The 24,435-nt window shown below is 34.2% G+C and overlaps 1 non-coding gene across 1 annotated transcript; it reads right to left on the minus strand.

Moving 5' to 3' along the window:
* Window positions 1-20,958: 20,958 nt before the first annotated feature.
* Window positions 20,959-21,065, minus strand: LOC121215855 (small nucleolar RNA R71). The gene has a single exon (XR_005911824.1). It is a non-coding gene; the product is annotated as a small nucleolar RNA R71 (small nucleolar RNA).
* Between the last annotated feature and the right edge of the window lie 3,370 nt (window positions 21,066-24,435).

The following is a 24,435-nucleotide window of genomic DNA, read 5'->3' on the forward strand; positions in this document are numbered from 1 at the left end:
CATGTTCCTTGATATCTTCAGTAGACTATGATATACAAATAAGTATGACATCTCATATCAGCTTATTTGAGCATGGCCATGCATTTCTAGTCTCACTCAATCAAGTGGCCTAAGATATTACTCCCATTATGTAGGAGGGACTTATCCTATATCAATCAACCATATCCCTCTACATAGATCGTGGTACATCCAACATCAGCCTTTATAGAATAACCAGTTACAATGCATGTTTGACTGTATCAAAATATACAACTCACGATGTTGGGATTATGATGATCTCAATTCTGAGGATCATATACATATTAATCACTATGAGTAATGTTGTGACAATTACATAATAGTCCAAGAAACATACTCATAACAGGTCAGTCCAATATGTTGTTCTCTAGCACACATATTCATGCATCGATTTTGACATTCCATATCAATGACAGCTCTTTATCATCAATCAACTACATGTTAGTCTTAATGCATTATTGTTGTCCTCTCCAAGAATAATACTTGACTAAGGACCTTTTAAGAGTAATCATATTACTCTCAGGACATTATTATAAAATAGTTTATTTATACACATAGAAAAGAAACTGAAATAATAATGGTAACGCCTTATATTAATAAACAAGATAAATCAAGTATGTTATTACAACCATCTCATGATTGATCTTTGGGCATACTCTAACAGTGCAAGGGTGGTGGTATGGTGGTTCGATGGTGGTGATTCAATGAAATGGTGGTGATTCATTTTTTAAGGTAAAATGAAACAAAAAAAATGAGAAGATCAAGGAGGAGCAACCAAACTTGGGTGACAAAAGGTGGTGAATAGGGAGGAGCAATAAGAGAAAATATGAATTAAAATTCAAAAAAATGAAAGGCGGTGAGATGATAGGTGGGATTGCACAAGGTGAACAACCTTCCAGCAAAACATTCAAGAGGGGACAAAGGTGTTAGAAAAATTAATAACTCTTTACTATGGAAGTTACTCTTATGAATTTTAAAAATAAGGAGTTACTAAGCAATTTGAAATAGGTATTACACAAGCATGCATAGACAGTTGCATGGCTTGGTTGACAACATTTAGTCAATTTTTTTAAAAAAATTTAAGAACATGGAGACTTGTACTTGGATCACTAAGGAGTTACAAAAGGTGTTTAACAACTAGGCTGCTTCTCAAGCTTGTCAATAAACTAACATTAGCTATTAAAATTTTGGGATTTGACATAATGTATGTAGCGAGGGAAGGTTATGTGTTGAAAGTATGTATAGAGAGTGCAATAACGTAAGGAGGATTTGGGCAAATTTTTAGTTAAGTACTAGGCATAGTCTACCCTGACCAAAGAAAATGGTAAGACTACTAAGTATGGAGAAAGATATTAAGTATGATAATAAGGTAAGATTTAAGAAAGGATATAGAAAGTAAAGAGAGGTTAAGTATAATATGCTCAAGAGAGGGGAAAATGGTTCACAAGAAATAAATATGGTAGCCTCAGTATTGTACCCACTAAGAAAGAAGGTTAAGAAATACCCTAAGGATGTGTAAAATAACATATTCAACATACAATATATGAAAAGGTATTCTAAGGTTTAGCTCTCTAAGTTCTTACGAACTTACAACAATTGTTTCTAATTCCAAGTCTGTAAAGGAATATGCGTCGAGAGATGATGCCAGGGCTACTCCAAGGAAGCGACATGTTGGGCTGTTATGCATACATAGGAAGTTAAATGTCGTGTCCAAGTCTATGCTGAAGTTCAATAAGTAGTATCCCAATATAAATCCAGTAGTCTAAGAGATAAAGTAGGAAAGTCTAAAATTTTATTTAGTCGAAATGATAACCACGCATTGTATTTTTACAAGAAACTCTATAATAGCCATATATAGTAGTTTTTACATAGGAAAAATGTAAATGTAACCATACAATGTACATCAATAAAAGATTATGTTACACTTATAGAGACATTTACAACAATGAAAAAGAAATAAAAATTTTAAGTTACATCTATAGAAGGAGGTAACACTCGAGATCCGGATTCAATAGATTGAGTTGGGTCAAGAGTGTTACAAGATTTGGTATTAAAGCATGGTTTAGGCAATTCTCAAATCATGAAGGTAAATGAAGGAACCCTGTAAGCATAATACGCCACGCATGGCTTAGTCTCTCAGGTATGTGCCGCAAACTCTACTTTTGTGTAGAGCTGGTGAAAATGCAACAAAACAACCAGTAGGCTCTTGGGGAGGAAATGTCACTGAACAACATGGTGGGCGTATTGGTATCTTTACACTAAGTGGTGTGGTATTCATCGGGAATTCATACGATCTTCTGAAGGGTCTCTTTTGGTTGTGAGGCGCTAATGAATGATCCTCGTAAGAATGGATAGTGGGAAAATTGAATAACCTATACCAGAATCTAAGTCTTTCATTTGGCCAAAGCCCATCAAGCAGCACGATGGATAAGCTTTAAGTAGTGTCACTCTAATGGCTTCTAGGTGGCTACTTAGTTTCATGATGAGAACCTTATTCTTGATGAAAGTAACCTCAAGCTCTGAGGGATTCATATAAGACCGAAAGGCTAGAAATTATATTTTCTTTGATGAAAGAGTAGCCTTTGTATTAAAGGAAACGTTTTCTTGGCATAAAGGTGACCTCCTGGTGAAAGGATATCAAGCCATTTTTTGTAAGAAATGAAAGTGAGAGGAAAGGAAAAGTATAGAACAAATGATGAAGGAGAAAGGAAAAGTTAACAGAGTAAAGAAAGGATTTTGAGTAAGTTCAAGGAATGATAAGTGCTATGTATGCCCAATTTATAAAGAAAACTACACTTGCACGGGAAGTTTAATTACTGAGAATTGTTTGGCTTCTCCAAGTAAGTTGATAACAACTGCCATAGGGAAATAAGTCTAAGATGTAAGGATAAAATGGGAGTAATCATTAGTGATAAGGTAAGCTAAGATGACGGCTTAAATTCTCTAATACGAATTTGACAGTTCTCCAAAGAAATCGTGAAATATATACACTCAGGTGCTTGGTCGCCAAGAATTTATTTTTATACTCAAAAGCAGATAAGTGACGATTTCCAAGGAGATTTTCAATGGATATGCCAGTAAAGGAGAGATCTTGGAAACTTAAAATAGGAAGTAATGTTGTCTTTGATGGGTTAATGCTATCAAATGAGGTATTAGAAGGATGAAAAATTTCGAAGACGAAATTTCCTAAGTGGGGAAGAGTTGTAACATCTCTCTCGGCAAAGCCCTAGTATTCTAGTGTTGGTCTAGAAGTCAGAATTTTGGAACGATTTCTAAGTAAGTAAAGTGATTGATTAATTTCAGAAAGAGAAGTTCATGAGAACCCCATTGGGTGAAGTGATGAAAGTTTGAAATATAGTCAATAGGAATGAGGCTTAAAAAGATAGTTTTAAGTGTCCAATGTTAGGACTGGATTAACTATAAGTTACTATCCGAACATGTTTTTAATGCCTTAGTCTAGTGTATTTTGGAAGAACGAAACTTATGCCTAAGTTAAAGACGATGATTCAAAGAATAATGGCAAGAGAGTATAAGTCTCTGAATTACACGTATAGTTATATAGAAAAATGACAGGAGAAGAAGTGTTTGTCTGAAACGGCCCATTTTGGCGTAAGAATAGATGAACCAAAAATGTTCTATTTATACGACCATCTGTAATAGGAACAATTAAGGAATCACAGGGTGGAATATTTGACTAAGTACTAGTAGTCGCCCGAATGCATTTCTAGCGTATAGAATGGGTAGACCCTAATATGGAAAAAAGTATAACCATACAACATCAAGCAATCCAAATTAGATACATATGCATACAACCAATATGCCCAAAAAGGCACCTCAATCACAGCAATTAAACTTGTATAACCATATGCGTAGTTTATCATCTTGCTACCCTTTTAAAACAAACCATGCTTAACTTATACCTTGTCATTAGAACTTATCATTTGAACTATAGTTTTCATGCATCCTAATTATACATATATCTAACTTATACATATTTAACCATAACTTTTCCATATATATAGTTTAATTGTATATCAAGTTATACCATAATTGACCACATGCTAAAATCACATTTAAACATACCAATTTAGTTATTCAAAACACAACTTCAAATGACCATTTCAACTCTAACCAGCAAGGCCATCTAAAAGGCTATAAAGTCAACCATCAGGAGGCCACAAATATATATCCACATATCAACCATTCAATCATTGAAAACACCAAATTTGCAAGCCAAAACATAATGGCTAAAATATCAACCAAAAACACCCATACATGTACATATTTATCCAATTTTAAATTAACTTGTTTCCATGCTAAAACATAACATAATTTCTACATAATAACCACACCATATTAGATTCATGCCATATCTAGTTCAAAACCTTTCCAAAGCATACCATATCTTGACCATGTTGAGGTCAATTCATCATATATCATTTTTGTCATTCAAACATGCTTTAACACAATATCAAATTAACACATATCATCAAGGCACCAAATGTACCAAGGCTACGTCACCCAAAATATCATATACATGCCAAACACATCAACTAACATTCAGCTAATCATCAACCATAAGTTCACCCATACATGCCATTATAACCTTAACCAAGACATCAAAATCTACTAATATAATCACTGGATAGTGTGATAGATCTCCGACAAGCTTCCAACCCGATCGAGCTTTCAATAATCTAAAAAGTAAAGGAAAGAAAACCATATAAGCAAAGAATGTTAGTAAGCTCATGTAAACCATAAGCATAATATTGCATTTCAATAATGAACAATATAGGTTAAATCTAAGCCCATACCAATGCCTCAAGATTTGACAAACCATAATTACCAACTCGTAAGTGAGTAAATTAGTTTATGTAACATATACTAATAATTCATAACATGAAAGGATTTTTTGGCATGTAATGTATAACCATCAACCTTTCTATAGAATTATACACCTTTCAATTTACTCACTTTCCTTTCCATTCCCAATGCTTTTCATAAGCCTCAACAACATTATTAATTCTCAATTCAGTGTATTTATTCATGATAACAATAGATTCACTCAAAGCATGAGCAACTTACTATCATATGAATATATCATTTATTTCATTAAACCTTTTTATAACATCATAATACATCCCAATTACATACTTACCGTATCATTCCCTTTTCTTAGCTGTTTCATATGCATAGTACAAGCATAATCATAAAAATCAATCATATCCACAAAGCTTGGCATAAGCCTAAGAATCCACACTAAACATGTTAGCATACATGGTATAAATCATACGCAAAAATAACATATATAGCCATTGATTTCAACATGAACTATTAGAAATTGTCACCTATCTCAACTTTCATAATTTTCATATATCAACATATCAAGGATATTCATATAGTTTCATGTCTTACTTCACATCATTTTCTTTACCATTTCATTTGCATAACACATAATACATAAACATAGCATCACTTAAATCATACTTTTCATAATCATGAACGTTCTTACTTGAATCATCAATACATCATAACTTTCTATAATTGTCATAGTGAAATCAATCGGAACCCTTACTGGTTCATCCCTTTTCATGCCCGTTGAACCACTTAGAATAATACCGGATACGTAGGAAAAGTCACAAAAAGTATGATAAACATATAGTTGTAGCTCACACAAGCTGTAAAATGGGTTTGTTCACACAAGCTGCTGGTCAGAATGTAAGCTACACAATGCTGCTAACACAAGCTGTTGAGTATCTGCAACTAATGTTAGAACTCAACCATCAATAGGAAATTCAAGACTAGTACTCAAAACATGGTAACCTGGGTTTGCTCACATAAGCTATCAAGTAACTGCAGCACATGCCGGACACTCAGCCATAGGTAGGACATTCAGCACTAGCACCCAAAACACTATAACCCTAATGACATGTCATTTGTATCCTATATATTCCTAAGGCTCAAAGAGGGCTCAATAATCGTCGTACGTCGTTGAATTTATGTCGTCTCACAATATGATAACTTGTATAATAACATATATATATATATATATTGATTCATTTTCAATAAAATCATATATTAACATTCAATTTGATAAAAATTATATATAATACAGTTCATACGAACTTACCTGGCTAAATTGAAAAAATAGTAAAGTTTAGGGGCATTTTGATAATTTTCCATTTTCCTCGATTTTGGTAAATAATAATTTCATTCAATATGTTAATTTAGACAATAAAAAATTCATTTTATGCAATTTAGTCATTTTTGACATTTTTACAAAATTACCACTATAGTTTTACTTTTATTCAATTTAGTCCCTAAGCCCAAAACATGTAAATTAACCATTTTTACCCAAAATTTAGCCTAGCTAAATGCTTGTGGCATCCAATACAACCCATTTATGCAACAAATTCACAATAAATCCTTGTATTTTTATTATTTTAACAATTTAGTCCCTAATCGACAAATTCATCAAAAATCACTTAATAAAATACTTTTAAGTATCAACTAATATATCAAATTCATCATTTAACATCTAAAATCTCAAGGTTCATCAATGGACACATTCAAAATCTTTAACAATTTCAAAATCGAAGGTACGGGCTAGTTGGACCTAATTGCAACGATCACAACAACTTAAAAATTGAAAGAAATGGATGAAAAATGGCTTACCATGGATCATCCAAAGAAGAACCAAACCTTGAACATTTTCCTATGGTGAATTCGGTGGTGAACAACCAAAATGAAGAAGAAAACTTTATGTTTTCTTATTTTAACATTATTATATTATTTTAATATTAAAAATAATATATAAAACATATATAAAATTAAAGTAAATTAAAACTTAAACCATCCACCATCTTAAGAATGGGTAATTTACCCATTAAGGCTGTCCAATTATGATTCTTTTATCAATTAACACCTTTAAACTAATAGCGGTTAACTTTTTCAACTTTTATGATTTAGTCATTTTTGCTTAATTAACATTGAAACGTTCAAAATTTTCAACGAAACTTTAATACCACCTTAATGACACTCTTTAAATATTTATAAAAATATTTATGACTCGGTTTATAGAAACGAGGTCTCGATACCTCATTTTCTAAAATCACTTGACCTTAGGGTCTTACCACTTGAACTTAATAAAGCGCTTAAATAACATAATTATCAAATAAAAAACCACTATTTCTGACACTACTGAAAAATGTGCTATTACAAAAAGATCTTAAACTCAACCTGATGTTTTCATGAGGAAGGATTAGATTTGACGTTTCACAACCTTTTAAGTTATAAGGTGAGCCCCTAAACTGACTCTTGCAAATGTATTATGCATGTTAGAACCTTCTGTTAAAATTAGCTAAAAATGTATAATGTGATGATTCTGTGAGAAATGTATGTCTGATAAACTTGCACGAATGATTCGTATAGAACATGGATATGATCTCTATGGTCAATGGTTAATTGGTTTAAATGATTAAGTGTGTTTATGTGTGTTTCCAGGATATGAACAAGTTTGATGTGAACGAGTCTATCATGAGTAAGTCAGATGCAAATGATTTTGTGAAGTATGAGTCTGCATGAAGTGTCTATGTCTGTCTCCGGAGTTATCTAAAAGGGTCTGTTAGAACTAAAAACACGAATTTCTGAAAGGAAAAATCCATGACACTCTAAAGACCATATAGTGTAAGACCAAGGCTGGACTATAGCATCATATGGAAAAGATTTGAAGGACGGTTGGGTGAGTACCAGACGATGAGGGGCAAACCTCATAAGGGTGAGTTTAGGAGACTCCTTATAGTCAAAAACACCAACTTCTATAAAAGGATGCCTTTGTGGCTATCTTTGTTAAAAGAAAGTCTTTGTAGCGATCTTTGTTAAAAGGAAGCCTTACTGGCTATATCGGTTAAAAGCAAGCCTTTGTGATGATCTCTATTAAAAAGAAGCCTCTGTGGCGATCTCTGTTAAAAAGATGTCTTGTGGAGAGACTCTAGAAGGGAAGCCTCTGTAGCTATATTTGGAAAGAAACTCCTTTGTGGTGTAATCTAAAGAATGAATCTCGTTATGAACATTTAAAGGCAATGCCTTTAGGCAAACCCCATATAGTTACAAGGGATTAGGCTAGTGTGCGCCAGAGTACGTGGTGAGGCAAGGTTATGTGTTGAAAGTATGTATAGAGAGTGCACTGAAATAAGGAAGATCTAGGTAAATTCTAACTTAAGTATTTGGTGTAGCCTACCCGACCAAAGAAAGTGATAAGACTAGTAAGTATGGAAAAAGATATTAAGTCTGAAAATAAGGTAAAATTTAAGAAAAAAATATAGAAACTAAAGAGATGTTAAATATAGTATGCACAAGAGAGGGGAAATGGTCCTAAAGAAAGAAAGATAGTAGCCTCGGTATTGTACCAGCTAATAAGGAAGAAAGGTCAAGAAATTCCCCAAGGATGTGGAAAATAACATATGCAACATAAAATGAATCAAAAAGATATTCTAATATTTAGCTCATTAAGTCCTTACAAACTTACAATAGTTGTTTCTGTTTTCAGGTCTATAAAGGACACCAAGAGACTGCTAAGGCTACGACAAGGAAGTGATGTGTTGGGATGTTGTGCATACAGAGAAAGTCAATGGCGTGTACAAGTCTACGTTGAAGTTCATTAAGTAGTACCCCAAAGTAAATCTAGTAGGCAAAGAGATAAAGTAGGAAAGTCTGAAATTTTATTGAGTCGAAATGATAACCACACATGGTATTTACAAGAAACTCAATAGTAACTATAGACAATAGTTTGTACAAATGCAAAATGTAAACGTAACAATACAATCTATGCCAATATGAGATTTTGTTACACTCATAGAGACGTTTACAACAATGAATAAGAAAGAAATTTTTTAAGTTACATCTATAAGAAGGATGTAAGACTCGAGATTCGGATCTAATAGATAGGGTCGTGTTAAGGGCTGTAAGACCCCTATCCCATCTTCGTTACTAGATTGGGTTTACTAGATAGAGTCATGTGGGTATTTGAAACTGGTCCACACGGTCGTGTCACAGGCCGTGTGCAGCTAATGTTACCCCTAAAACAAGCCAAAACAAGCCTAAATCTTGCGCATCAAGACATCCCACTTCCACAAGCCTTAGCATGTCTAAACCACATATAGACATACCCAAAATATACCATTTCAAGCAACCTACAAAACCTAACCAATATGATATTCAAAGGCACCACAATTAATGTTCTTTCAAACAAATAGCCCAACTAAAAAGGAACTTATTATTAGTCATCTTTTCATGCTCAAACTACCAACCAAATTGGCCAAAATATAAACATACACATCAAGATACCATTCCAAAGCATCATTACCTAATTCTTAACATTAAGAGTTACCTAATTAAACCAATTAAAACATACATCCAAAACCAACCACTTGACTAGAAATACCATTATAACACAACATTTTACATATCAACAACAAAAACCTATATACATGCCACATCCCAAAATCAAATACAAAAGCTACCAAGGACTGGACAATGTGAGCTCCAAATTGATCCGTCTGGTTAGTCCACAAATTGGTAACTATAAAAAAACCACAAATGAAACAAGTAAGCTAAAGAAGCTTAGTAAGTTCATAGTTTACATACAAAATTAACTTACCTCAATCAAAGAGATAATTAATAATTCTTGATAGCCAAATACAAGTTCACAAATCACATTAGTTTTTGCTCACATATCTAAATATATCATAATAACCCCTTCTCAAAGGACTTACCATTATCATAAATCACATATTCTCAATTTAGCTATGCACACATGTAAACATGAAATTCATTGAAACATTTTTTTCAACTACTACTATCAAGAATATGCAATATCACTTGATCAAATAAATAAGTTGTAATTTAAAGAACACATAGCCCATTGAACTAAGTAACTTGACTCGAATACTTGGGTAACTACACCACACCAGAGGCATTCATAGATGCGTAATAGAGGCACCAAAGTGTTGACAAAGGCATAAATGTGCAATCGGAGGCACCGTAGTGCAAACAGAGACACCAAAGTGAAATCCCATACAAGCGCGCATATTGACCCTATTGGCATGCCAATCGTATCATAAGTGTTTAATATGTTCAACCGAGCATTATACGTAAATTTGTTACTTTAATACATATTCATCATTCAGAGGCATTTTGTCAGTTCCATACACATACTATAAAACCAATACATTCATGTTAATAATGTGCAATCACAAGAATTGCTACCGTCAATTATTCATTTTCATATGTACTCATTTGCAATATTCAATAACATATAGGTAACTATTGAAATATCACCTACATATATACAACTAACTAGAAAACAATGATATAATCACAAGAGACTTACATTTACATATAAAAACACTATGAACTTACATACAATGCACTTTAGGTTAACACAGGGACTACTCCGTAATTTTCCCCTTTCCACGATTACTGTCTCTTTAACTCGGTTCTTGATCTATATAATAATTAAATTCAATTTATTGAATTCACGTACATTACAAACTCAAATCAATGCATGGGACCCTTAAGTTTTCATTATTAACACATTTTCCTTAAACTTTTACATTTCTTACAATTTAGTCCCTAAACCAAAAATTCAAAATTGAACAAAATTTTACAACTTCTCATGCTAATCAAATTTTCACCCATCCATTTACAGCTCACAATTATTCTAAATTCTAAAAATTTCCCTATCAATTTTAATATTCAATCAATTTAGTCCTTTGACAAGAAAACTAACAAAATTACTTTACAAAATAATCATAATCAACAACCAATACTTCAAATCTATCTTTTACATCATGAACAACAATAATTCATCAATGGTGAAATCCAAAATCTTTAACAATTTTATAAATAAAGGTTCGGGTTAGTTGGACCTAGTTGTAACGATCACAAAAACATAAAAATCATTAAAAATAGTTAAATGTTACTCACCATGCATGAAGAACGAACTTCGGCCAAAATTTTCCTAAGGAAACCATGGAGGGTTTGGTTCTAAGGTGGAAAAAAGATGAAGATGATGATGTATCTTTTATCTCAAACCGTCCATGCAAATTAAAAGTGGCATAATTAGATTATAAAACCTCTCACCTTTACTAATTAATCCCTCTAACCACATAATTCAATAATAAATGAGCTTTTACCTCTATTACAATTTAATCCTTTTTACTCAATTAACTAACTAAACATTAAAATTTCTTCACCAAATATGACTCTAATGTAATTCTATAAACATTAATTAAATAATCAAACTCGATCTCACATTTTAGAATTGTGGTCTCGAAACCACCATTTGTGACACCACTAAAAACAATAGGATATTATAAGGGTAATACATGTTTGGTACCAGAGCACAGTTTAGCTGATTCTTGAATCACGAAGGAAGATGAATGAACCATGTATGCATAGCCTGTTGTACTTAGTTTAGTCTCTTAGGTATGTGCTGCCAACTATACTTTTGTGCATAGTTGGAGAAAATACAATGAAATAACGAGTAGGGTCGTTGGAAGGAAAGGCCACTGAACAACATGGTGGGCGTGTTGGAAAGAAGTGACCTTTCAAGTCAGATAAAAACCAGAGACCTAGGAGAGCTAATGCCTAGTGCTGAGAGGAGGTCTCGATGGTGATTGTCTTCTTGTCTTCTACTCATGGAACAACGACATGAACATGCTTAGCATGTATGGTACCATTTTTACAACAAGTGGTGTTGTATCCACTGGAATTTCATATGGTCTTCTAAAGAGTCTCTTCTAGCCATGGGCCACTAATGAATAATCCTTGTAAGAATGGATAGTGGGGAAATTGAATAACCCACACTAGAATCTAAGTCTACCAGAATCTATCTCTGTTAAAAGGAAGCTTTTCTGGCGATTTTTGTTTAAAAAAAGCCTTTGTGGTGATGTATGTTAAAAGGAAGCCTTTGTGGCTATCTATATTAAAAGGAAGCTTTTATGGAAATCTCCATCAAAAGGAAGCCTTTGTGGCGATCTTTGTTAACAAAATGCCTTTTTGGCGAGACTCTACAAGGAATGCATTTGTGGTTATCTTCGAAAAGGAACGCCTTCGTGGCATAATGTAAAGAACAACTCTTATGATGCCCATCTAAAGACTGCCTTTGGGCGAACCCCGTGTTGTTACAAGGGATTAGGCTAGTGTGCGCCAGAGTATGTGGCAAGGTAAGGTTATGTGTTGAAAGTATGTATAGAGAGTGCACTGAAGTAAGGAAGATATGGGTGAATTCTGAGTTAAGTATTGGGGATTGTCTACCCCGCCCGAAGAAAATGATAGGACAAGTAAGTATGAGAAAAGATATTAAGTATGATAATAAGGTAAGATTTAAGAAAGTATATAGAAAGTAAAGAGATGTTAAGTATAGTATGCTCAAGAGAGAGGAATTGGTTCTTAAGAAAGAAAGATGGTAGCCTTAGTATTATACTAGCTGAGAAGAAAGAAAGGTAAAAAAATGCCCTAAGGATGTGCAAAATAACATGTGCAACGAAAAATGAATGAAAAAGGGTATTCTAAGGTTTAGCTCACTAAGTCTTTACAAACTTAAAAAAGTTATTTCTATTTCCAGGTCTATAAAGGAATATGCATCAATTGATGATGACAGGTGTCACATCCCACTTTTTAACTAATTATACAAGAGTGATACTATCATCTCCTATGTTTTAAATTAATTACGCAATAGTGAAAATAATAAAGTGTTGTGGCTTAGTGGTAGGAAGCTACTTAACTATCCTAGAGGTCCCTAGTTCAAATCCCCTTGCTCCCTTGTTTTATTTTTCTATTTTGGGCACAATTCCCATGTGCACAATAGATGCCAACCATTCACCTCCTTGTTGCCTTATATGGAGGATTCCTTTCCTCATTTAACAAGTCAAACTTGCTATAAGTTGTAAGACACATCCCCCTTTGTTCCCTCTCCTTCCTTACTCTATTTTCTTGCTAAAACATGGTGTTGACCACCTTTATTTCTTCCTATTTTCTCTTCCCTTCTCTTTTCCTCCACCATTTTCTCTCTTTTTGGCAACCACCACCATTTCTTTTCATCTTTGCTTCCATTCCTACACCATGAGCATTAGTTGCACGACCACCTCACCACCGTCCACACCCCTCTTCTCTCATTCTTCTCCTCCAATCGCCACCCTTCATTGCAACTATGAATCACCGCTGGACCACCACCGTTACTGTTGTTGCTAATGCCAATTGTCATCGGGATTTGGGTTTTTCTCCTCTTTTCCTTTCCTTTCTGATTTATTTCACCTTTTTCTTCCAATTGACTCATTCTTTAATTTTATTTCATTCCACTTGTGTATGAATCTCACCGATCACATTATCCCTTGTAGATCGTTAAACCTCTGAACTTTTCTTCGGGATTCATCTTCGACTTCGTTGTGCAATTTAGTAGTATAAGTTATGCAAAGTAATGGAATCATCATCTTTCCTTATTTTCTCCCTTATTTTCAAATAATGACTTAACTATAATTGCTTTCTTGATATTAGCATTCAATCTTGATTCCATCGTGATTCTGTCCCATTTCCACTCGGGAACCATCACTGGCTGAAGTAAACTCGAAGGTACCTAATGCTCGGCTTTGACTTGTTAGCAAATCAAACACTTTGATACAAATTCAGAAATATCTCTTTTCATACCTGACAACCAATCAATTTCTTCAAATCATTATACATTTTCGTACTACTTGGATGAATTGATAAACAACCACTGTGTGCCTCATGTAAAATTTTCTGAATCAGCTTATCATCTTTCAGCACAAATACCCTATCACAAAACGTCAAGCAGTCATCTGATCCGACTCGCAAATCTAAATCACACCCTAATTCATACTGAGCTCTCTTGGCTTGCAATTCACTGTCATTATTCTCAGCTTCACAAATTTGCTAAATAAATAACGGTTTAGCCCTCAACTCGGCCAAAATCGAGCCATAATCAGATAAAACCAAACTCGTTCTCAAATATCTCAAAGCAAATAAGGATTTTCTTCTCAAGGCATCAGCGACTACATTCACTTTTCCTAGGAGGTAACCAATCACTAGCTCATAATCTTTTATTAGTTCGAGACATCTCCGTTGTCGCAAATTCAAATCATTTTGATTCATCAGATACTTCAAACTCTTGTTATCGGTAAAGATTCGGCATTTCACACCATACAAATAATGATGCCAAATTTTCAAAGCAAAGATGATGGCAGCTAATTCCAAGTCATGCGTTAGATAATTCTTCTCGTGTGGTTTCAACTGTCTCCAGGCATAAGCTACCACTTTTCCCTATTGTATCAACACATAACCAAGACCATTCAATGATGCATCACTATAAATCACGAACTCTTTCCCCATCTCAGGTTGCACCAAAATCGATGCCTCAGTCAATAATGCTTTCAATTTCTCAAAACTTTGGTGACATTTATCAGTCCATTCAAATTTAACATTCTTTTGTAGCAACTTAGTCATAGGAGACGCAATCATCGAGAATCCCTCGACAAAATGTCTATAACACCTGGCTAAGCCCAAAAAGCTTCTAACCTCGGATGCATTCTTTGGCAGTTTCCAACCAACAATTGCCAAAATTTTGCTCGGATCAACCCGAATACCATCACCTGAAACTATGTGTCCCAAAAATCCAATTTCACGAAGCCAAAACTCATTTTCACTAAACTTACCAAACAACTTCTTTCTCTCAAAATCTGCAACACAGTTCTTAAGTGTTCAGCATGCTTGGACTCATCTCGGGGGTAAATCAGGATGTCATCTATAAACACAACTACAAACTTATCCAAATACAGTAAAAAATTTTGGTTCATCAAGTTCTTAAAAATAGTTGGAGCATTAGTTAAACCGAAAGGCATCACAATAAATTCATAGTGTCCATTCCTCGTTCTGAAAGTGGTTTTTGGCACATCTGACTCTTTGACTCTCAACTGGTAGTAACCGAATCTCAGATCGATCTTTCAAAACATTGTCGCCCCTTTCAAATTGTTAAAAAATCATCAATCCTTAGTACGAATACTAGTTCTTTATAGTCACTTTGTTAAGCTGATGGTAGTCAATACAAAGTCTCACAGATCCATCTTTCTTCTTTACAAACAGTACGGGAGAACCCGAAGGAGAAAAAATCGGTCTCACAAATCCCTTATCTGTCAATTCTTGCAACTGAGCTATTAATTCTTTCAATTCAGTCGGAGACCTTCTGTACGGAGCAATCAAGATTGGTGCAGTCTCAGGTAATAAATCAATAGCAAATTCAATCTCTCTAATCGGAGGTAACCCAGGTAATTCTTCCAAAAACACATTTGAGAATTCACAAACTATCGACACTGATTCAAGTTTCGACATCTCAGTATTCACAAACTATCGACATCTTAGTATTCAACACGTATGCGAGATAAGCTTCACACCTTTTTCTCATGTATTTCTGAGCAAACAAGTGCAAAATCACCATAGACAATTTATTTGATTCATTTGTTTCAACCTAAAGAATCTCACCATTTTCACATTTCAACTCAAGGGTTTTCTATCTACAGTTTACCTTGGCATCATGCAATGTCAACCAATCCATACCTAAAATAACATCAAACTCATCAAATGGCAACAATATCATATTTGCTGAAAAATAGTAACCTTGAATCATCAAAGGGCAATTCTTGCAAACCTTATCAACTAACATATATTTGCCTAAAGGGTTTGACACTTTAATCAGAAATTCAGTAAGTTCAACAGGCAAACTCTTACTAGATACTAAATTCACACAAACATAGTAATGAGTAGACCCGAGATCAATCAATGCAATAACATTAATATCATAAAGGAGAAAATGTACTAGTAATCACTTCGGGAGATGACGCATCCTCATGAGCACGTATGGCATAAGCTCTATCGGGTGCTCTAGCTTCTGGCCTCACAGCTGAATCTTTCAGTACACTTTTACTGCTAGCTCCACTTCCGGTATTTCTCAGTGGTCTACCTCTACTGGCAGTATTACCCGGTCTAACACACTAAAATTTTTCTTCCTCAGCCTTTTCATGACAATCTTAATATAATGCTTTTGAGAACCAAACTTAAAACAACCATGGCTAACCATATAACACTAGTCGGGGTGCCGTCTGCCACAATATTGACATTTAGGTCTATTGCATTTAACATTACCCACACTTGCCATTGAAGTAGCTTGGGTTTTAGAACCAGAATATGATCTCCCACGGTCTTGATGCAAATACCCAGCTGAAACAGTTAATCGAGGATTCATCTCTTTGGATTTCTTTGACTAAGATTGGAATGACTTACTCATTGGCCTTTTTCTTGTATCTCGGGCCTCAATCATAGCTTTTTTCTTTTCTTTGTTTAGCTTTTCAGCTTTGCAAGCTCGATCAACTAGTACCACAAATTCTTACAACTCTAAGATTCCAAAATAAAACATAGCAAGCATGAATAAATACTTCTTTAGAAAGAAAAAGACTAAGTGATGTGGCAATGGGAATGAACATGTCTAAAATTGGGTTATGAGGAAAGACTTGGTATTTAAGTACTCTTATTGACTCACCTCTCTTTCTTTACAACCCTTCCTGGTGTTCAGTTTTTGTTCATTACTTTGTTCTTGCAATAAGAACATTGCTTCTTTTTAAAGGGGGTAAGGCAAATTGCTCAAATTTTTAAAATTTTCAAGTATGTTTCAAATTATTTTTTTCATAAGTATGTTTTAATCAATGAATGTTTAGAGAAATTCTTTTTAATAAGATAGCTTGTATGCAAGCATGAATGATGATTTTATCTGGGTGATTGTATGTTATCATGAAGAATGGAATGTTTTTATGATCATAGTCTTAGGTAATATTTTCCATGAAAACTTAGTTTCTCTTAAGATTAGACATGCATGAAGGTTTATATTTTTAGAATTGACTTAGTAACTTTCTTGAGGAAAAATCCTAGGAGACATAAATATCTAAAATGATATAGGCACCACTTTTCTTTGGATTGTTTACGCCTTTTCAAACCCACCTTATTATATTAGACCCTTGAAACTATAATTTTGAGCTTAAAGGCCTGTTCATTGTAATAAACCTACATTACAAGCCGTATCTCTATCTTTTGAAGTTACCCTAATTTTGTGCATCGTCTTAACTAAATTTGTCTTGATAATTAATATTTGAGGGAAATTTTCAAAAGATGCATGTGATCATGCTTAAAAACAACAGAGACAAAGTGAAGAAAAGTTTGCTCAGTCTCCAAAAAGAAAATATATGAGTATGAGTTCAAAATAAGTTTGGGGGAGTTCCAAAGGTTCATTTGAAAAAAAGGTGAAATTTCAAGAAATCCAAGATAAGTTAAAGGTTAATATTTTAAAACTACAATGTCCCATCTCTTAAAATCCCTATCTTTAACTTAGCCCCATTACAACCTTATAAAAGACCTATTGATTTGATAATTATGTCACCTATATTGGTGGAGAGAAAGTATTAAGGTTAACATATGAAGATCTTAAATAAACCTTATGATTGTTTTGCTTGATTGATGAGAAATTGTGTTGAATGAAGAATATTATCTATGGTTGTCACATACATTTAAACTATGATTCATGTTGGCATATCTTGAAACTTAGAATGAAATTGTCAAAATGTTTGTATATGAGTTACTTGTTAATAAAGACAATCTATGAGCATGAATTTATTGATGCATGATTATGAGACAGAGATTGATGCTACTTACACTCTTAGCAAATTTTTCCTTAGCAAGACCTTGTGCTATGCATGAACATTACTCGGGATGAGCAATGATTTAAGTTTGGGAGTCTATAAACTGAAAAATATATAGGATTTTTCCTATATAATTCATCACCTTTTTACTTAAATTTGTTAATAAAACCAAGTAATTGTTTAATAAATTAATGAAATATGCGAAAATATGAAAGTAGGACATGGAAAATATTAAAATGTGATTTTATACTTTATTATATAGTTTTCATGCATAAAATGGCTTATTTTATATTAGTTTGAGCATATTATATTTTTAAGCTATAAAGTGGGCCATGCATGATTAAATTAAACAATAAAATGTAAAGTTATATTTAATAATTCATTTTAAATATTTCATTACTAAATTGAGTTTTAATTAATTAAGTATATTAATTAATTGAAATGGTAAAAATTAAATTATTTGGTCCTCTAAACTATCTACTATTCTAGGACAGGTCTGAGAGTTTTCTTCTAATTGCAAAATCGTCCAAATTGGGGACCAAGCCAACCGAAATTTCAACTGCACATAGCTGATCATAAATAAATTTTTGGTTTAATTACACAAAGTCCTTGAAGAGTTAAAAAAATCAGAGATTTTCCCGAAAATTTGCTGGTGACCGTGTCTTAGTCCTAAGTTGTGGTGGCAGTCAAATTGACCAAGAATCAAGCAGAATCAGCCACATTTCCTCAATTCATGGCCGGCCATCCTTGGAAGAAGTTTCAAAAGATGGATACTCCTATTTTTAGTAAACTAGCTCTCTTGCCTCACCTATAAATAAGAGCTCATTTCTCACTTTTTCAATCATCCCTCACTCATTCATCATTCTCTCCACTCTCCACTCTCTTAGCTATCTTCCCCCTCATGCCTATCATCATCCTTGCATAAGGATTTTTAGCAAAATTAGCCTCTCAAAGAACCCTTGGTCAGCCACCTTGGAGAACCATCAGCAAAGGAGCAAAGCAAAAAAGCGAAGGAGCTTTGTCAGTCAGAGTTTTGGGTGACAGCCACTCTAAATTAGGTTTAATCTTTCTTTTCTTTAATTTAATCTAAAGATGTTTGCTATGTGTTATTTGTTCTTGTTTATAACAATGTTAGTTTAATTTTATTTAAGCTACGATGATTGCTTTGATTAAATAATATTTATTTGATTCATGCTTATAATGTTTGTGCCTCAATCGATTATGTTTTCACTTAAAATTAAGTCTGTATTTCGTTCATACGTGATTGGAATGCACCTAAATTAGCTAAGAGATCCTGACCAGACGAAGGCTAATGGACGTAGAAATTGAAATGTGCATGCTCAATTTAGATCCTGACCTAATTAAATTGTAGGTTGCATAACCACTCTCACCAAGCTCTGTTACCTGCATAGTTTTTAGATTTGTGAGATTAAATTGTATCAAACCTGACACTTCCTTGTTACTTCACACGAATACTAAGAAACTCTTAGTAAATAAGGATAAGTAAAATGCATATTTCCTAAGTAACGGATTCTAAAAGGACCAATTGTGGTTTCCAAACTCATGACAGATCGAGTTGCCATGGAATGTTTTTCCGAATGTTATTAAGCATGTTGATATCAAATTGAGTTTAGTCAAAGTAATTGTCCTAGTTTATTTATGTTATAATTGTTGCAAAATTGTGTTTAATTTTACTAAAATCTATTTCATTTAGTTTGCATACTTAGGATAATTTGCATTAGGGATCATTGCATTTAGTTCAATATATTTTAATCACCACTTTTCAACTATATTGTGTTTTTATTTACCAAATTGTTAATATAATTTTACAAATTAAGTGACTTAGCACAAATACAATCCTTCTGGAGACGATAACTCGATACTTCCTTATTACTCGATATCGACTGTGTATACTTGCACAAACCTATGCGTTATAGAATGCTTTTGGTACCCATTGCCTTTTGGAGTTGAATGAGATGGAAGAATTTCAAGCACAAGCCTATGAGAAGGCCAAGCTATACAAAGAAAAGATTAAGCGATGGCATGAAAAAAAAATTTTCTATGACAATTTTTCCTTGGACAACAAGTCCTGTTATTCAATTCCAGACTAAAATTATTTTCAGGGAAAATGAAATCTCATTAGTCTGGTCTATTTGAGATAGTACATGTTTACCCTCAAGGAGCTATAGATGTTAAAGACAACAAGATTGGTTCCAATTTCAAAGTCAATGGCCAACAATTAAAGCACTACTTTGAAGCCCTCTAATTCATGATAAAAGTTCCATCAATTTTTGAGCTATTTAATATTTCTTTCTTATTCTATTCTATTCATTGTTTTTAATTTTGTGTTTCGTTTCTTTAATAAGTTTATTTACTTTTTTAACAGGCACACTATGGCCTACGATTGTTGGAAACACAGAAATTTACACATTTTTACATACCCTTTTGAACTTCAAATTATACAGTTTTGATAAAATTATTGTCGAAAAAATAATTAATTTTTACAAAATAATTAAAGTGCACTTAAAATATGAACATGGTTTCGAAACTCATGAAAAATCGAGTTGCCATGGAATGTTTTTCCGAATGTTATTAAGCATGTTGATAATAAACTAAGTTTAATTAAAGTAATTGTTCTAGTTTATTTTTGTTATAATTGTTGCAACATTGTGTTCAATTTTATTAAAATCTATTTCATTTAGTTTGCATACTTAGGATAATTTGCATTAGGGATCATTGCATTTAGTTTAATATATTTTAATCACCACTTTTCAACTAGATTGTGTTTTTATTTACCAAATTGTTAATATAATTTTACAAATTAAGTGGCTTAGCACAAATACAATCCCTGTGGAGGCGATAACTCGATACTTACTTATTACTTGAGGCAACCCAGTTTGAATTGAAACCAGTGATGTTTCAAATGCAACAAACAGTGGGCCAATTTAGTGGTATGCCCACAGAAGATCCACATCTCCACATTTGATTATTTATAGAGGTAAGTGAAACATTCAAGATAGCCGGTGTGACTGAAGACGCACTGAGGTTGAAGTTATTTCCGTACTCCTTGTGAGATCGAGCACGAGCATGACTCAATTCATTGCGACTAGGTTCCATATCTACATGACAAGAATTAGCGGAGGGATTTTTGGTTAAGTATTTCCCACCCAACAAAAATGCTAAGTTCAAGAACGAGATCACAACTTTTCAACAATTGGATGACGAGTCTTTGTATGAGGCCTGGGAGCGATTCAATGAGTTACTTCTTAAGTTTCCTCATCATGAGGTTCCTCATTGTATCCAGTTGGAGAAATTCTATAATGGTATCAATGCAAATACAAGATTGATGGTAGATGCTTCCGCAAATGGTGCAATTTTGTCTAAGTCTTATAATGAGGCTTATGAGATCATTGAGAGGATCACGAGTAATAACTATCAATGGCTAACAAATCAAACAACTTCAAGAAGATGTGTAGCCAGAGTTCATGAAGTTGACTCTTTCACTTCATTATCAACTCAGGTATTGTCTATTTCCTCTATGTTAAAACAGTTAACCGCTAATAGTAATAATAATTTTGCAGCTCAGCCTCTAAGCCCGTTTGAAATAGTTTTTTGTGTGTACTACGGGGAAGGTCATTCTTTTGAGAATTGTCCATCAAATCCTGAGTCAATGTACTATGTGGGAAACCAATACAAAAATTGGAGTGGACAAGGACCCTAGTCCAACTTCTACAATCCTTCATGGCGTAATCATCCTAACTTTTCTTGGAGCAACCAAGGAAATGGACCGAACAACAACTTATTACTGCAAAGACCCAACCAATCTCAAGGGTTTAATCAGCAAGCTCTAAAACCACCTCAAGCTGAGGTATCAAACAATTTGGAGAACTTGTTGAAAGTGTTCATGGAAAAGAATGACGCTTTGATCTAAAGCCAAGCAGCAACATTGAAAATTTTGGAAAACCAAATGGGTCAGTTAGCTACGGAGTTACGTAATAGACCACAAGGAAACTTACCGAGTGTGACAGCCCAAAGTTGACCCTAGTCGGGAAGTGGTTTCGGGACCGCTAAACCGAGTCACCGAAATGTTGAATGTGATATTTATTGTCTAGAATATGTAATTATGAATGTGTGAAAATTTCAAGCTTCGATTTAGTCGATTGCATGTGAATTTAGTCAATAGGACTTATGTGAGAAAATTTTAAAATGTGATAGGTCAATGTGTGAGGACCTATTAGTGCATGTGGACAAAGGGGGGACTTGCATGTCAAATTTCCCCCCCTAATGAGTAGTGGCCGGCCATGACAAGGAATGATGGGCAAAACATGTCATAAAACATGTTTTGTTAATGGAAGAATAAAATAAGGAGTATGGGTAATAAAGAAATGGAAACAAAAGAAAAAAAAATGTGTGGTTGCCCCCCCATTGCCGTGAGCTAAAGAGAAGAAAGGAGAAAAATTTGTGTTCATCCTTTCTCACCTTCATTTAGCCTAAATTAGAAAGAAAAACAAAGAAAAAAATTTCTCATCCTTTGGTTCATCCTTGGCCAAAAATTTTAAGGAGGAAAGAAGAAGAAAGGTGAAGAGATTCGGCCATGCATGTAGCTAGGCTAAGGTATGTTTGATGATGTTCCATGAGATGCATGCATGTTTTAGTTGTTAGCTTGAGTTCTACCTAGCCCATGGTCTAAATCTTGCTATGTGATGGAAATGGCACTTGACCATGGATGCATCATTCTTGGTTGATGTTTGATGTTGTGGTGATGAGGCATGAGGATGAGTTAAGATTCGGCCTAGGTGGAGGTTGTGTTAATGCCATTGCATGCAAAATATGAAGCTTGTTAATGATGCATGTGATGATGGCTTGATGATTCTTGAACCTCCTTTTTAGCATTTTTGTGTGAGCACATATGTGCATTGGTTGCTAAATGGAGAAGAATCGGCTAGCAAGATGTGTGCTAAGGCCGAATGTAACTTTGCATGTTAATGAGCAATGCATGTGTTAAATTGATGAAAAGGGGGAGGATGCTTTACTAGTGTGTATATGTGTGTATTAAGTGTTGAAATCGACCCCAAAAATAGACATGCATATTCGGCCAAGGGGAAAGAAATTAGCTAATATGTTGTGTTGATGCATGATTTTTGCATGTATGAGACTTTAATGTCTAATGTATAAATATGGGCTAAGTGCCTTGTGTTCATCTTTTTGATGCCTAAATGATGAAATCAATTTATTTGTTTAATTAAGCTCAAGAGCAAAGGGGAAATAAATCTGATAAAGGGAAGGAAAAAGTGGTCGAATAGCTAGCGGAATCGTTCGACAACACCCGAGGTAAGTTCTTGAGTAAGAGAGCTTAAATTACGATGTGATTAAATCATGTTTTAAGCAAATTAAAATCATGCTCTATGAGTGGCTATTGAGCCGAATGTGCAAGGATGGTGTGTGCCTTGTGTTGAGTTTTGCTAATGAAAAAGAAATACGAATGTGCCATGAATTATTGTTAGAGGTGCATGATTAATTGAATGCTGTCCGGGCTAAGTCCCGAAGGCTTTGTGCTAAGTGAATATATCCGGACTAAGATCCGAAGGCATTTGTGCGAGATACAAATTCCGGGTTAAGCCCCGAAGGCATTTGTGCGAGATACAAATTCCGGGTTAAGCCCCGAAGGCCTTTGTGCGAGATACTAAATCCGGGTTAAGTCCCGAAGGCATTCGTGCGAGTCGTTAAATCCGGGTTATGTCCCGAAGGCATTGTGTGAGTTACTAAAACCGGGCTATGTCCCGAAGGCATTTGAACGAGGAGCTATATCCGGTTAAATCCCGAAGGTACGTGATTTGGTAATGAATGAGCTTGCTGTAAAAATTCCAGCGAATACTCGAAAAACATCCCAATATGGGGATATGTTACGTATGTGTTGAATTTAATCGAGCCCTTACAAATAAATGTTCGCTCAGTTGATAAACGAGCTACCGGCCTTCGGCTAAGTTAGTTTATTGTGTATGTACATAAGGGTTGTTAATGTTGTGAAGCAAGTTTGATATCGGTAAATTGCGTATTATGAAATATTCCGTTTAGCTAAATGTGTTCTATTCTTTGTGTATGCTGGAATTCCTTGCTCAAAACTTACTAAGCATAAATTGCTTACTCGTTACATTGCTCCTCTGTTTTATAGATTTTTGGTTCTCCAGCTATCGGACTCGGGATCTTGAAGTCGAAGTCGCCCACACTATCAAAGGCTCTTTTGGGTACTATTTTGGTTGAATTTTGATATGGCATGTATAGGACTACCCATTGTTGTCTTTCGAGTACTTTATGAAATGTATAAGTGTACAGCCATGCGAAAATGGCTTGTAGAAGTGGAGTATGGCATTAGACCATTCGTGTTTATGAATGTATAAATGGTTTCATGATGTAACTATAGTTGGAATGGAAGTGTTGAGCAAATGATCAGCCATTGGAATGGCTAAGTATGATCATATGTGGGCATATGTATGACAAGGCCCTAGTTGGTCCATGAAACCCCGAAAATAGGTAAGGTTTACTTTGAAAACAGAGGCTGACAGCAGCAGTGGTGTGGATTGGAAAAATCACAAGAATTCGTAGGAGTGGAATTAAATAGTGAATAAATTATGTAATCGAACCTTGATGAATCTACTTT

This window comes from Gossypium hirsutum, chromosome D03 (assembly GCF_007990345.1).
Source record: "Gossypium hirsutum isolate 1008001.06 chromosome D03, Gossypium_hirsutum_v2.1, whole genome shotgun sequence".
Lineage (NCBI taxonomy): Eukaryota > Viridiplantae > Streptophyta > Magnoliopsida > Malvales > Malvaceae > Gossypium > Gossypium hirsutum.